The sequence below is a fragment of the Stenella coeruleoalba genome, assembly GCF_951394435.1.
Source record: "Stenella coeruleoalba genome assembly, chromosome: 16".
In the NCBI taxonomy this organism is placed as follows: Eukaryota; Metazoa; Chordata; class Mammalia; order Artiodactyla; family Delphinidae; genus Stenella; species Stenella coeruleoalba.
The window spans coordinates 20,257,209-20,268,749 of NC_137162.1; the positions used below are offsets into that span (position 1 = coordinate 20,257,209).

Consider the following 11,541-nt stretch of genomic DNA (forward strand, 5'->3'; position numbering starts at 1 on the left):
TTTCCTTGCATGCTGACTGCTGACATCCTCACTGTCCATGCCTGTAGGGGGCGCTCTTTTTATTGACTCCGTTTGTGGTATGAGAAACTCTGGGGTGAGGCTAGGTCCTTGGTGCTGGTGGTGTTATCCTGGTGACCCTCGCATCTATTCTTCTCTAGAGCCTGCCTAGGTGCTGTCTCAGCACCCCCTACCCTCACCTGCCCAGGGATGTAGAGCTCGCTCTCTTCCCCCAGCATGAGGGCACTGCTTCCTGCCTTTGGAAAAGCTCTGCACTCTTCTTCAAGCCACTCTCCACTTTTCTGTCAAACCCTTTATCTTTAACAGACTTGGATCTTTATTATACAAAGGGGGGCCAGAAAGATAGGCAAAGTCTTCCTGCCTTCCAGGACAAATACATGTGCATATACATTTACCACAGATTGTTCTGAAATCACTTCATATTTTTACAGTGCTTCAAATCACAATCATGCACCCAAACTGGCACAGATGGTGAAATGATTCAAGTTGTTAGAAATTTTGGAGTGGCTAGTGATTTTGAAATTACCTATGAGTTAATCTTTCATGAGGTTTCTAAAGTTACTTTTTTATTTTGTGCAGAAATCTGAGTTATTCACCTTTACAGATCTGTATTTAGATATATTTGTATCTTTATTTTGGCAATGCAGAAGATGAGTGACTCAGAGCAGTTAAGCCATTTAAATTAGGTTGCACAGGGACTTTCTGATTAAAGACTAAATGCTGTTCAGAATCGCACACATGTGCGTGCGCGTACACACAAACACACTCAGCCAGCTATCTCTTCACTTAAATGTGAACCGTCTTAGATTAATAACATTCAGAGAGGCAATCAAGTTCATACTTTATTAGAGACAAGGACTGAAATACAATATAACAAAATGCCACTGCCTTTGGGTTTATTTCATGGCCCTCATTCAGTACAAACACACCCCTAAACTGTCTTAGGATTCTGATTCTCAAGTTAAGTCTATGTAGGAAGCTCTTGAGGGGATAGCCTGTCTTGGGGCTTTAAATTCATATGATTGTCAGCTGCCATCGGTACTATCCAGGTACAGAGCCTTCTTGATAAAAAAACAAAACAAAACAAACAACTTATTCATCTGAAGATAAAATGACTAAGCAGGGACTGAACTACTTCTCACTATTCTGAGCCAAACTGAGGTTATCATGAGTTAATATTAACAAGAAAGAATGAAGATAAATTTGATGAATAAATGTATACATCAAGAAAAAAGAAAAATCTCAAATAACCTAACTTTAAACCTGAAGAAAATAGAAAAAGTAGAATAAACAAAGCCCAAAGTTAGCAGAGGAAGTAAATATTAAACATTAGAGCAGAAATAAGTAAAATGGAGAATAATAAAACAATAGAGAAGATTAACAAAACTAAGAGTTGGTTATTTGAAAAGATAAATAAAATTGACAAATCTTCAGCTAGACTAACCAGGAAAAAAGAGAGAAGGACCCACCCCCAAATAAAATTTTAAATAAGAGACATTACAACAGATACCACAGAAATATAAAGGATCATGAGACATTACTATGAACAATTATACACCAACGAAGTGGACAACCTAGAAGAAATGGAAATATTTCTAGAAACATACAGCCTACCAGGACAGAATCATGAAGAAATTGAAAATAATGAGTAAGACCAAAGTTGAATAAGGATATTGAATCAGTAATAAAAAAAATCTCCCAACAAAGAAAAGCCCAGGGCCAGATGTTTTCACTGGTGAATTCTACCAAAAATTCTAAAAAGAATTAGTACTAATCCTTTTCAAACTCTTCCAAAAAAGTTGAAGAGGAGGGAACATTACCCTGATACAAAAACCAGATAATGACTCTACAGGAAGACTATAGACCAATATCCCTTATGAATACAGATGTAAGAATTCTCAACAAATGCTAACAATCAAGTGGGATTTATCCCTGGGATGCAAGGATGGCTCAACACACACAATCAATAAATATGATACATCCTATTAATAGAATTAAAGAAAAAAATATGATCATCTCAATAGATACAGAAAAAGCATTTGACAAAATTCAACATCTTTCATTATGAAAACTCTCAACAAATTTGGTATTGAAGGAACATACCTCAAAATAGTAAGGCCATATATGACAAGCCCACATCTAATATTATACACATGATGAAAGGAGAAAGGTTGAAAGCTTTCCTCTAAGATCAAGAACAAGACAAGGATGCTCACTCTTACCACTCCTATTCAGCATAGTCCTGGAAGTCTTAGAACAATCAGGCAAGAAAAAGAAATGAAAAGCATCCAAATCAGAAAGATAGAAGTAAAACTGTTTCTGTTTGCTGATGACATGGTCTTATATCGAGAAAATCCTGTAGGCTCCACCAAAAACTGTTAGAACGAATAAATAAATTTAGTAAAGCTGTAGGATCCAAAACAAATGCTGGTGACGATGTGGGGAAAAGGTTACTCTTGCATGCTGTGAATGTTAATATAAATTGGTGCAGCCCCTATGAAAGACAATATGGACCCATCATTCACATTCTGGCCTCAGTTTCCTCATCTGAAAAATACAGACACTTACACCAGCCCCACATTTTCATGGAGTTCTCATGAGATTCAAATAGAGCAAAGCGTTTTGAAAAGCTAAAAACACTATTCAAATGGAAGATTGCATCATTATTTCTTACTATGTGCTTCCTCCTAGACATAAAATGAACAGATTTTTTTTTCTGACAGCCTTTCTGAAATTAGAGGGGAGGTGAGACTTTGTCACAATAACAGTTTTATAAACACATAGCTGAAAAGGCAAAATTTACAGCAAATAATTTATCCTTCCATTTCTATTCTGTCCCAAAATAATGCTTTTAAATTTGGATGCTCTTTTTGCTAACTCTGTAGCAGGACAATGTAAGATAAATTTTGTACTCAACAAAAAGTTTTTCTTGAAATCAAATGAAAAGTGTTTCCCTGCGTTTACCTGTATTTGGTAAGCAGAGATGTCTTGTTGGATGTCTCCTTCCTACTAATTAACTCATACTCTTATGCATTCACCTGAATGTTTTCTTCTGCAAGCTGAGCAGAAATCCCTCCTAGGAAACACTTCAAATATCCTAAGAGGTCCCTTCTTTGTAACTCCAAATGAGAATGGGAACATCACTTTAAACTAACTTGTCATTCATTGCTGTAAGGAAACAGGTGAAATGTTGCATTCTGTGAATGATTGCTTCAAAGAACAAAGCCCAAATGTCGCAGGCTAAAGCAATGACATTCATGTTTTGTCCCATTTATTTTAACAGGTGCCGTTATGCATGTTCACGTAGGTAAATAAAGTGGCAGGCAGCATGCTGGCAAAGAGGAAAGACACGTTTTTGCCAAAGAAAGTCTTACCGTAGCTTAACGTCATCAAATTTTGCCTGAGATGAGCACCAAGCTACTTTGTGTGTTCTTACAAAGTTTTTGTAATGCACAGTACTGGGAATCTTTTCGAAATTGCATCCTACAGTGAGATAAGTAAACAACCCTCTAAAAGCAGTCACATGGGGAATCCCAGGTTTGGCCCCCTGCTGGTGAGGGATTCAAGGCTGACTTTGGCCTCAGGGCAATGCTCTCTCTCTGGAAGGCCACTGATTCTATGTAGCCCTGGGACTTGAGAAGGGAAGGCAGAAAGATCCTCCTTCTCCTTTCACTATGCTCCTTTGGGATACAAGGCTGAGACAGAATAACAACTAGAAGAATTGTGAAAAGAAGAGATGCAAAAACTACAGAAAGCAAAGGCAATGTACATATAAAGGGGATAAATGATGGTACACTGGCATGAATTTAATACTTAAGAACTATGGCTATAACAACCATCAGAAAACTGAAACCAGGAAAATGACTAAAATTGTTTATTTCTAGGAAGGGAGGTTTCAGGTGAGGAGCAGTGAGAGCAAAAGCTGTTGCTTTTTATGATAAACCCATCTTGAATTTTTATTTAACCATGAGCCTGTATTACTTTGATATAAATAATTAATGAGGGATAGTATAAATATGGCACAGACTGAAAGGACGTAAGTTGAGATACAGTGTGAACTAAATCCCAGACAAATGGTTGGGATCCATGAATCCCCATCTTAGAAAGCTTCCCAGAAAATTATGATAACTAACACGTATTGAGTTCTTATGATGTATCGGGTATCATTTTTAGAGCTTTATGTATATTAGCTAATCTTTACGAAACATTGTGCAGTAGATACTATTGTTCCCATTTTACACAGACGGAGACTAACAGAGCTAAATAGGTTGATCATTTGCTCAAGTGTACATCACTAGCTCCAGGGCCAGGATTCAACCACAGGCGCTCTGCTGGCACACACTGTGTTTGTCTGCTCTGCTACACCCAGGTGACTCCAATGCACAGGAAGGTCTGAGAACACTGAGTGACAGGATGGATTTGTGGGGGCCCCTAATTTAGAAGGTCCAAGGTACAGCTTGGGAAACACTGCAGTAAATATTTAATGGTCTTCACTTTTACTCCTAAACTTAGAGCTTTGGCCCAGATATTTCCAATTGAACTCCATACCCCTACACCCTACAACCTATTCTGCATATTTCAAATGCACCCCACCACGTCTTAGAACAAACCCACAAAATCCTGTGAGTGGTTCTTCTCTTGGTACTCCTTGTCCCAAGGAAGAGTATTACATTCCACACAGGTGAGCAAGTCTGAAGCTTGGAAATCACTCCCTCATCTTCATTCCCTCATCACCCGCATCACCCTGCAGTCAGTAACTGGTGCCTATCACTCTTCCCTAAGTCTCTCACAAAGCCACATGCTTTCTCCTTGACTCTTGTAATCACCCCTCCAATCCATTCCTCACACTACAGTGAGTGTGAAGAAGATACAAAGAAGTCTCTCCTTAACATTTGCCATTAACCCCTTCCTGAGCTGCACTGCCTGCCTCCTGGGCCGCAGATTGGACTCTGCCCCATCCCCATGCTCCAGCCATAAGGCCTTCCTTTAACTTCCTCCATCTCCCCGTGTGCCTTTGACCTCAGCTTCCGCACAACACAAGCTGGTCCCTTTGCCTGGAATGCCCCCCTCCAGCTGGCTTAGGAAAATTACTTAATCACTCAAAGCCTTGGTTATCTCATCTGTCAAGTGGGAGTGAAAGTGCCATAGATCAGAGTTGTTAAAAATATGAAATAAAATAAAGACAGAATGCTCCTGGCACAAAACAGATGTTCACCAAATTTGTTTCCCTAAAAATATCCCAGAATCTTAAAAATTTCCCAATAACCTTCATATAAAGATAAATTCATTTAAACTTGTTCTCTAATTGTGATTTATAAAACTTCAAAGTAGGAAAGAACCTTCAAAGATCTGTTTATCTCATTTTAGAAATTTATTAAAATCATAATGTATCTTTCAGTGAAGCGTTTGTGCTGTAGTTTTTAACTGCTGTCAAGTTAATAATATCCCTTAGAGTGTGGAGTCTTTGTTAAATGTAGATGTTAGATGGCTATAATTTTCAAATTACTGCTTTGTTCGTTAACCCATCAGCAAAAATAAGTAATGAAAAGTATGCACTTTTGGAGGTAATTACATGAAAAAGGATTTCAAATAAATGAGCAAATAAAGAAAGTACCATCTAATTTGTAATTAGACATTATAATCCTTGATAATTGGCAAATGAATTGAACCTTTATGTTAATATACAGTTGACCCTTGAACAACGTGGTGGTTAAGGGAGCCAACACTTCCTGCAGTTGAAAATCTGCCTATAACTTATGGTCGGCCCTTCACATACGTGGTTTTCCTGTATTCATACTTCCAAATTGGCAGATTTAACCAACTGTGGATCATGTAGTACTGCAGTACTTACTATTAGAAAAAATCCTTGTATAAATGGACCTGCACAGTTCAAAGCCATGTTGTCCAAAGCCATGTTTTTCAAGGGTCAACTGTGTCAGGTGGCAGCAGAGTCACATTCCCATTGAGAGTGAAATGACTAATAAAAATACTATCAAGTTGGGGGTGGGGAGGGATAAACAGGCTGAGCACAGAGGATTTTTATGGTAGTGAAACTACTCTGTACAATACTATTGACATAATGATGGATACATGTCATTATACATTTGTCCAAACCCACAGAATGTACACCACCAAGAATGAACTGTAATGTAAATTATGGACTTTGGGTGATTATGATGTGTCAATATAGGTTCATCAACTGTAGCAAATGTACCACTCTGCTGGGGGATGTTGATAATGGGCCAAGCTTGTGCAGGGGCAGGGGCTATATGGGAAATCTCTGTACCTTCCATTCAATTTTGTGATAAACTTAAAACTGCTCTAAAACATGTCTATTAAAATACTATAAAGAAAACGGAATTATTGAAATAACAAAAGTATAATTATATAAGGAACATCAATAAAAAGATAAACTCAACTTGTTATGGTCACAAAGGGAGTATTTAAAGTACAGTATGGGCATGCTTGATTTTGAATATAAAAACTAAGAATATATAAAAATAAATTATTTTCCACCTTCTCCCCCCCCACTGTGTCATTGTCTGGTCCTGCTGGGTGTATAAACCCATTTTGCGAATGAATTTTATACAGAAGAAATAGAGAGGGAATCTCAGAGAAGCAGGGACAGTAGTGTGGAAGCTGCTAGGGTAGACATGATAAGGAGAAAGAGTTGAGATATATTTTTCATGTTTAGAGTCTTCAGATTTCTTGTAGGAACCACCTATCTATACCCACTGCCTGGCCGCTGACATCAACTTCCCCTCCCCCTCCCCCACCCACTGGAGAGCTCATCCTTCTAGCATCCCATCAATGGGATCTGTTCAAAACTCTTAAGGAAAGGGTGGATTAGAAACTACTTGATTATATTAGTTCACTTCTCTACCTGATTAGGCTATTTCTTTGGTAGTTTTGTTAAAGGAGGTGTATTTGGGGAATTTGTGGTGTTTTTTAACCACTTCCTGTTGACAGTGGGCAGAGGGGAGCAGAGATCTACGAATTAAAAGGTAGTGTAATAGTAGTAACCACACACACACACACACACACACACACACACACACACACACAAAACCCAAGCAGACCACAAACCAACCTTGGAACTAATTTAATCTAGATTTTTCTGATTAAACCCTTCTTCAAATGGAAAACTAAAATTGGAGATGAAAAAAATGATGAAGCCTTAGTGAATTCCTCTCAAATGGATCTCAAACCTCCCCATTCCAAGGAGCTTAGGGAGGAAGTTCAGGAAGAAAGGAAATGTAACCTTAATGGGGAGAAAAATCAGCTGTATTTTCACCAAGTTTCTGCAGGAAGTACTTCAGGTTGGAAAAATAATTTAAGGCAGTAAGAGTCCTAAGTTGAAATGTAAGCACATTAAGGCAAATAAGTATTGGCTCATAGCCTTCAAATATTCTGATTTCTTCTCTCCTACCCACTTTATATATGCTTTTCCCAGTCCTATGTTTGACTAGGGATCTATCTGGGTTCTACTCTTTAATCTGCTTTTCCTCTCTTGGAGGAACTCCAGCATACTTACCCAGGTTGGAAAGGAGGTAAGCTGGACTTGAAGAGAAGGCATTAAGAAAATGATTCTGGGGCTTCCCTGGTGGCGCAGTGGTTGAGAGTCCGCCTGCCGATGCAGGGGGTACGGGTTTGTGCCGCGGTCCGGGAAGATCCCACATGCCGCGGAGCGGCTGGGCCCGTGAGCCGTGGCCGCTGGGCCTGCGCGTCCGGAGCCTGTGCTCCGCAATGGGAGAGGCTACAGCAGGGAGCGGCCACAGCAGTGAGAGGCCCGCGTACCGCAAAAAAAAAAAAAAAAAAAAAAAAAGAATCCGCCTTCCAATGCAGGGGACAAGGGTTCAAGCGCCCTGGTCCGGGAGGTTCCCGCACGTCGCAGAGCAATGAAGCCCAGGTGCCACAACTACTGGGCCTACGCTCTGGAGCCCGCGAGCTACAACTACGGAAGCCCGCGTGCCTAGAGCCCATGCTCCGCAACAAGAGAAGCCACCGCAATGAGAAGCCACCGCACCGCAACAAAGTGCAGCCTCCGCTCGCCGCAACTGGAGAAAGCACGCACGCAGCAAGGAAGAGCCAATGCAGCCAAAACTAAATTAATTAAATTAATTAATTAATTAATTATTTTTAAAAAGAAAATGATTCTGCAAAGCTTTCTGAGTAGAAGGGAATGCCTTAGCCTGGATTTCACAAAGAACACTTGTAATCTAGGGTGAGGGAGAATCTCCACTGTCCTTTCTCCTATCTAGAGGCCACATCCCACCAGATATTGTTATCTTTATGGAAGGGTACAGAGCTAGGCTCCAAGGATGAGACATTATTCAAGGGACAAAAAAGGGAAATTTGGAAGGTAATTCCAGGCTGTTTTAATGTTAGACATCCCTCCATTAAATATCAACACATTCAACCTCATTGGCTGAGAAGGCTGCCCTCCTTCTATTCCTACTTACCTTGGAGTGATCTTAAGAATTATGACTCAGGGAACTTTGTTATAATCCCACCTTGGGAGAGTTTGTGCAAGAGAAGTTTTCTTGAACTCTACTGGAAACATCAGTGAGGATCTATTCTTATGTTGTCTTCAAGGTAGGCCTGTCATAGACACAGGGGTCAAATTTTTAGTGATGTTACCATGAAAATAGCAATGGAAAACACACACACACAGGAATTATTATTATTATTATTTTTGTAATAGGCATGAATTGTTCTCAGATTCATTAATTTAGTCATGGATATCTATTTTCTAATTCCTATATACAAATAGCAATGTTACAAAGTCTATGACGACTTAGAAATTTGAAGACATTTTAGCCGTATTTTTTTTGAACATCTCTTTTGGAGCATAATTGCTTTACAATGTTGTGTTAATTTCTGCTGTATAACAAAGTGAATCAGCTATATGTATACATATATCCCCATATCCCCTCCCTCTTGCATCGCCCTCCCACCCTCCCTATCGTAGCCCTATTTTTTTTTTTAATTTATTTATTTTTGGCCGCATTGGGTCTTCGTTGCTGTGCGTGGGCTTTCTTTAGTTTCAGCGAGCAGGGGCTACTCTTCGTTGCAGTGCAAGGGCTTCTCTTGCTGTGGAGCACAGGCTCTAGGCACGCGGGCTTCAGTAGTATGGCACGCAGGCTCTAGAGCTCAGGCTCAGTAGTTGTGGCCCACGGGCTTAGTTGCTCCGCGGCATGTGGGATCTTCCCGGACCAGGGCTTGCTTGAAGCCCTGTCTCCTGCATTGGCAGGCAGATTCTTAACCACTGCACCACTAGGGAAGCCCCCTATCCCTATTTTTTAAAAAGACTGGCTTTTAAATAAAAACTTAGTAATTTAAAACATATTTTTAAAATTCACCCACCAAAGATCTTCATCTGAACCTTTAAACAGCAGTTGAGATTCTGGGCTGATATGATCCTACAATTCAAAACTTTAGATACTGGAGGGGACTTTGCCATCTACACAACCCCTTCATTTTAAGGCTCAGTTAGCCGAGAGGTGGCTGGAATATGGATTCTGTACAAACGAGTGGCAGAATATCCAGTACTGGAGCTGAAGTTGGCTAACTCCATTTAGGTTCATTCGGAGACACTAAAATGCACATATCACCACCTCTGGGCTCCGCCTGAAGGTGAAAACAAGATCAATGTTGTCTGGTACCTGCGGGGGATATCTGTGTCATCCTTGGCCTTCCGCATATTTCTAAGTAGGGCTGCAAAGGTGAGCAAAATCCAACACAGGGCTTTCTCTCCTGGAACTCGCGGTTTAGTCTTTCTGTCTTCAAGAAGTTTGCAGTATTTTGAGGAAGCCAAAACACACACCCACAAACCTGCGAAGGTGGCCTGTGGGAAAGTGTTCTTTTAAATAGGATGAGGTGCACAATGAGAGAGGAGCACTATCGGAAGTCGGGATCCAAAGCACACACAAGATCAGTGATTAGCATCATTTTCTGCCCAGGCCAGGAAACACACTCTGTGCTCCAGGTCAGGTCAAGATGGCCCCAAACAGAGAGGAGGAAGCCTCCACCTCACGATGTAGCACCAGCTTTGAGACTGTAAAGTCCGCGGGGTTAGAGCAGTCGGCCGGCGGTGCGCCAGCTAGTGGGTGGGGGTCTTGGCGGCGGCGGTGCACCCAGTGTGTCCACAACCCATGCCGGCTCACTGTGGGGAGACTGGCGCCAAGCGGGACCTTTTGCCGCTCCTGCTCTGCGCATGCGTTCCGCAGGCGGCGCGTCCGGCTAGCGTCGCGAGACCCCAGCTCCAGCCCGCGTGGTGGCGCCTTGCTCCTCGCCGGCGGTCGCCGCCTGCCCGCGAAGCTTCGGTCCATCCCCACCGCTGCCCGACTTGGCTGGAGTTGGGGTTCTGAGCGACTGACCCCTACAGCCGGCCAGCAGAGAGCCCCACGCCGCCGTCCCTGTTCCGGGATCCTCTCCGCTCCTCTCCGCTCCCACGATGGGAAAAGTTGGCGCCGGCGGCGGCTCCCCAGCCGGGCCGAGCGCGCTCCTCGCCTGCACGGGGCTCTGGGTTCTCCAGGTACTGGGTGCCTGCGGCGGCGGCTCCTGCTGGGTCCCTCGGGCCTAGGGTCCTCACCCTCAGGGGACTTCTGTCCCTCACCAAGGCCAAGAGGCCGGGCTCCTGCCACTTCTTTGCCTCGTTCCGTGAGCTCCCTAATCTGAGGGGACCAAGGCGAGGGCCCGGACTGCGACCCCCGAGAGCCGGAGCACAGGACCAGTACCCAGGCGAAGCCACCCACCTGGAGCTGGAGAGCTAAGGCTAGTCAGTATCGAACTGGCTCTCGACAGGGAGACTCCAAACGCGTCTTTAGACTTGGTGCACTCTTGTGGCCACGACAGCAGCCCGAGGAGAGGTGAAGGATGAAATTGTTAACGGTGATCTCTTGGAGAATGTGAGTAGATGGGGCTTCTAAACTCCGGAGTTGCTGCAAACTTAGAGCCTTTGAGACCATCTTCTACAGAAGTGACCTCCATCCCACCCAATCCCCATGTTCCTTTCCAAAGCCCAACCCTGACAGAAACTTCACAGTGAGCAGACAGTGTGACCTGTCTCCCTGCTCACAGGGGTGTGAAGACCAGGCAAAAAATTGGGAGCCACAAAGTGTCAGGGCTATGGAGATGAAAGAGTTAAATTTCAACAGGCTGTCATTCCTTCCAGGGACTTTACTTGCTGGGCTTTCTTGTGGGCTTAAGTTAGACCAAAAACTCTCCTGTTTGTAGGGGAATTTAGATGAGGATTCCCACCCCTTCTACCTTCTTCCCTCAGAGGGGAGGAGAATGCCAGTGGACAGTCTGCCCTTAGAGATTCCCTTTTTGCGGGAACTCACCACAGGCGTTACAGGGAGGGAGCTCTGTGGCATCTTCTCGTCTCATGGAGAGTGTGGTCAGACTGTCCAGCCTGTGCATGAGCCGCCGTTCCCTGGTGTGATCACTCCTAGGAAAAGATATCCCAGTGACAACAACCCCCTCTTGTCCCATTGCCTCACCTCCTGTAATGAAGAGAAC

General features: G+C 42.8%; 1 long non-coding RNA gene across 4 annotated transcripts in view; it reads right to left on the reverse strand.

The window, feature by feature from the left end:
- The window catches only part of LOC307175505, a 167,835-nt gene extending 157,961 nt beyond the window's left edge, over nucleotides 1-9,874 (reverse strand). For 3 of the 4 annotated variants that reach the window (XR_013824338.1, XR_013824340.1, XR_013824341.1), the window contains exons 1-2: nucleotides 9,684-9,874; nucleotides 8,481-8,619 (exon numbers count right to left, since the gene is read on the reverse strand). This is a non-coding gene — a long non-coding RNA (uncharacterized lncRNA). The remainder of the gene's footprint in view (nucleotides 1-8,480; nucleotides 8,620-9,683) is intronic. The other variant, XR_013824339.1, reaches the window with a different exon arrangement.
- Nucleotides 9,875-11,541: the final 1,667 nt, after the last annotated feature.